The sequence below is a fragment of the Aethalodelphis obliquidens genome, unplaced genomic scaffold (genome assembly GCF_003676395.1).
Source record: "Aethalodelphis obliquidens isolate GAN/ISIS:26980383/991018 unplaced genomic scaffold, ASM367639v1 scaffold1842, whole genome shotgun sequence".
In the NCBI taxonomy this organism is placed as follows: domain Eukaryota; kingdom Metazoa; phylum Chordata; class Mammalia; order Artiodactyla; family Delphinidae; genus Aethalodelphis; species Aethalodelphis obliquidens.
In genome coordinates, this window is record NW_020839749.1 from 322 (window position 1) to 4,934 (window position 4,613).

Below are 4,613 nucleotides of genomic sequence, written 5' to 3' on the forward strand. Positions count from 1 at the left end.
TCTCTGTGCTATGCAGTAAATACTTGTTGTTTATCTATTTTATATACCATAGGGTGTATCTCTTAATCACAAACTCCTAATTTATCCCTTCCTCCCCATCCCCTTTCCCTTTTGGAAGCCATAAGTTTGTTTTCTATGTCTGTGAGTCTGTTTCTGTTTTGTGAATATGCTCATTTGTATCACCTTTTTAGATTCCGTGTACAAGTGATATCATATGATTTTTGTCCTACTCTGTCTTCCTTACTTTAATTAGTATGATAATCTCTAGGTCCATCCATGTTGCTGCCAATGAGATTATATCATTCTTTTTTATGGTTGAGTAATAGTCCATTGTGTAGATCTCAATCTCTCTCTCTCTCTCTCTCTCTCTCTCTATATATATATATATATATATATATCACTATATACATCTCACATCTTCTTTATCCATTCATCTGTTTAAGTTGCTTCCATATCCTTGGCTATTGTAAATAGTGCTGCTGTCAACATTGGTCACCCACCCTCTCTTCATCCAAATATCCAATCTGTCAAGGAAGAAGTCTGTGAAATTGGGCTTGAGGGTAGAGAATGGTATTTCCTAAATCAGTTTTGGCTCTGGGCCAAACTGTGGGTGGAGCCAGAAGGAGGGTCCAGTGTTTTTGGCTCTGGGCCAAACTGTGGGTGGAGCCAGAAGGAGGGTCCAGTGCTAGGTTTATAAAAGCAGGAAGCAAGACATCTTGATGTTAACTATCATCACAACTGCTTCAGTTCTTGCTGGGTCGACTTCATTCGTTCTTCCCTGGAGGTAGGGACTTGCAGGGGGCAGGGGAAAAGCTGAAAGTATGGAATGTCAGGGCTTCTTGTGCAGAAAGTGGGTCAGGAGTGGGGGTGGGGTGAGGGGATGGGAGGAATGGGGGATGGCTAAGCCCCCACATGTTCTGGGGAAGGCCCACACAGGAGAAAGATGGATGGGCCAGGACTATGTACTTGGAAGTACCAGCTATGCCCTTGGGACCCTGACCCTTACCAGGGTGTGAACCTGGCAAGTTGGTTTTACTTTTCAGTTGACACTACCCTAGTAGTGTTGACACTACCCTAGTTGACATGTCCTAGGCTCTGGGCTAGGCCATGAAGTGGGGAGGGGGGTGCTTGGCAGGAACAAGGTGGAGGGGAGGAGAGGAGACACAGGGGTCTGCCTGGAATGCTTTGGCCTCACCCACCCTGTGCTCCAGTCTAACAGTGACTGAAGGAAGGAACCCGCCACCATGGGCGAAGAGAAGACCCATATCACTATCATCAGCCATGTGGACTCTGGCAACTCCACCACCACCGCCGGGCATCTCATCTACAAGTGTGGAGGGATCGACAAGAGGACCATCGAGAAGTTTGAGCAGGAGGCAGTGGAGGTAATGCACCCGCGGTGTCTGTGTCTAGGACTGGCGGGGAGCTGGAGGAAGGATGTCCAGCTCCTGGGTGGGTCTGGTGGCAGAGCATGGACAGCAGGGTGCGCTGTTGGGTCTAAGGCACCGCTGAAGTCGCCAGGCTAGACCCCTCTGCTCACCGTCGATGATGCTCTACTCACTGCCATCCCTCTGTAGACGGGCAAGTGCTCCTTCAAGTACACCTGGGTGTGGGACAAACTGAAGGCAGAGAAGGCAGAGACAGAGCAGTGGCAACGCCATCGACATCTCCCTGTGAAATTCTGAGACCAACAAGTACTACATCACCATCATTGATGCCCCAGACCACAGGGACTTCATCAAGAACATGATCACGGGCACCACCCAGGTAAAGTAGCCCATGTTCCCAGGGGCCTCCCTATGGGGGGGAGGGGCGGTGGAGGGAGGGAGGAGAGGTTCGGAAGGGGAGGAAACTTAGGCTTTATTTCTGGGACTTGGGGAAGGTCAGTATCATAAGCCTTAGAAGTTTTCCTCACCCCATACCAATCATCAATTCTGAAAGAACTGGAGGAGGACAGACTCTAATGAGGAGGCTCAGACACCGTCCCCCTTTCAGGCTGGGGCAGGGACCAGGTTTTCTGACACCCAGACAAGTAGGTCACTTGGGGTCCGGGAGGAAGGAGCTAAAACCTCATGTGTGGTACTGGATGAGAGTTTAACTGGAAGGTGGGACCTCTGTGCACAGCAGCAACCAAGGGACCCACGAATTTGTCCACTTCTGGAGACGGTCTCATGCCATTGTATACGTTCCCGGAGCTTTACCAAGGGGCCTGGGGCTGCCCGAAGCTCTAGCGTCTTCCCAGCCGGTCCGGCGCTCCCTCCTCTAACTAACCCCTTGACCCCGTGATGTCTGTGTCCTGCAGGCTGACTGCGCAGTGTTCATCGTGGCCAGCTGCTTGGGCGAGTTCTAGGCGGGCATCTCCAAGCAAGGGCAGACCCTCAAGCATGGGCTGCTGGCCTTCACCTTGGGCGTGAAGCAGCTGATCGTGCCCGACGACAAGATGGACTCCACCGAGCCCGCCTACAGCTCCGCGCACTTCCAGGAGATCACGAAGGAAGTGAATGCCTACACCAAGAAGATCGGCCTCAGCGGTCTTTGTGACCATCTAGGGCTGGCACAGCGACATGCTGGAGCCCAGCACCAACGTGAGTGCAGGCTGGGTCTGCGGGCGGCCGGGCGGGTGGGCAGCTGGCGCGGGTCCTGGTCCTGGTCCTGGGGTGGGAGCCCAGGTAGTCACGCCCCAGACTCACCTCTCTTTGCTCTGCATCCCCATCCCCACATATGCCTTGATTCAAGGGCTGGAAGGTTGAGCAAAAGGAGGGCAGTGCCACCAGGGTGACTCTGCTGGAAGCTCTGGACTCCATCCTCCATCCCACTTGCCCGGTCAACAAGCCCCTGAGGCTGCCTCTGCAAGACTTGTACAAGATTGGAGGTGAGGTGACAGGGCTTCTATAGGAATGATGGAGTTGAATGAGCTCCGGTGTGTGATTTGCCAGGGTTCAGATCCTGACTTGTGAGCTGGGATAAAGTGCCAAAGGCCCCAGCACTTCCAGTTTATCTGATACACAGCATAAATAGCCAGTCATCGGATTCAGCGCTTCCTACCAGTGCTTCAGGTGACCTTGATCCTTGATGCCAAGAACCAAGGGAGCTCCCAGGAAGCCATTTCTCACTGGGTGGGTCTAGAATTGTTGTGACTGCCTGCCCTTCTCCTATTGCACAGGTATCGGCACTGTGCTTGTGGGCCGTGTGGAGATCGGCTTCCTGAAACCCGCATGGTGGTCATCTTTCCTCCAGCAATGTCACCATTGAGGTCAAGTCTGTGGAGATGCACCACGAGGCCCTGCCTGAGGCCCTGCCCAGTGACAACGTGGGCTTCAATGTGAAGAATGTGTCCCTGAAGAACGTGGCAACGTGGCTAGAGACAGCAAGAATGACCCCCCAGATGGAGGCCCACAGACTTTGTGGTGCAGCTAAACGCCTGGGGAAGTCAAGGGCCTTGGCACTCTTCGGTGGTGGAAGTGCTTGTTAGGAATTAGTCCTGAGGGACTTCCCTGGTGGCCCAGTGGCTAAGGCTCAGGCTTCCAATGTAGGGGGTCTGGTTGGATACCTGGTCAAGGAACTAGATCCCACATATTGCTAACTAAAGTTCCCAACATGCTACGAAACTAAAGTTCTATTTTAAGGCCCATAGGCTTTGAAGTATTTTCCTACACAGGGCTCTATCCCATCCTTCTCCCGTTTCCCTCAAATGTAAAACAATATTACAATGGCATAGTGTCAATAGGTTAGTCCAACACTACCATGTCTGTCCCTCTCACCCACCCTCTCTATAATATGTATTTTTTTAACTAAAGTATAATTGATTTACAGTGTTGTGTTAGTTCAGGTGTGCAGCAAAGTGATTCAGTTCTCTCTGTATATCTATCTAACTATATCTATATCTATTCTTTTTCAGATTATTTTCCATTACAGGTTATTACAATATATTGACTATAGTTCCCTGTGCTATGCAGTAGGCCTTTGTTATTTATCTATTTTATATATAGTCGTATGTATCTGTTAACCCCAAACATCTAATTTATTCCCCCCCCCACCCCCACTTTTCCCTTTGGTAACCATAAGTTTGTTTTCTATGTCTGTGAGTCTGTTTCTGTTTTGTAAATAAGTTCATTTGTATCATTTTTTTTAGACTCCACATATAAGTAATGTCATATGATGTTTGTTTTTCTCTGTCTGACTTCCTTCATCTTAGTATGAAAATCTATAGATCTATTCCTGTCCTCTCCTCCTCTCCATTCTGTTCCTGCCCAGCATGCCCCTCCCCACTTATAATGGAAAAGAATCTGAAAAAGAATATATATACATAGATATATGTATATATATACATATATACATATATCTGAATCACTTTGCTGTACACCTGAAACTAACACAACACTGTAAATCACCTACACTTCAAATATTTTTTAAAAAACTGATAGATACGAAAGGAGATATAGACAAGTCACAGTTATAGTTAGAGACTTTAAACCCCCTCCCTCAGTAATTGATGGAACAATTAGACAGAAATCAATAAGACTAGAGAAGAACTCAACAAAGATATCAGCTAACATGAGCTAAGAGACCTTTATTGAACACTGTACCCAACAACAGAAGAACAAATATTCTTT

The 4,613-nt window shown here is 48.6% G+C and overlaps 1 pseudogene; it reads left to right on the forward strand.

Annotated features, from left to right (window-relative positions):
- The first annotated feature begins 1,244 nt into the window (after positions 1-1,244).
- LOC113617103 (elongation factor 1-alpha-like) lies at positions 1,245-3,417 on the forward strand (annotated as a pseudogene).
- The last annotated feature ends 1,196 nt before the right edge of the window (positions 3,418-4,613 follow it).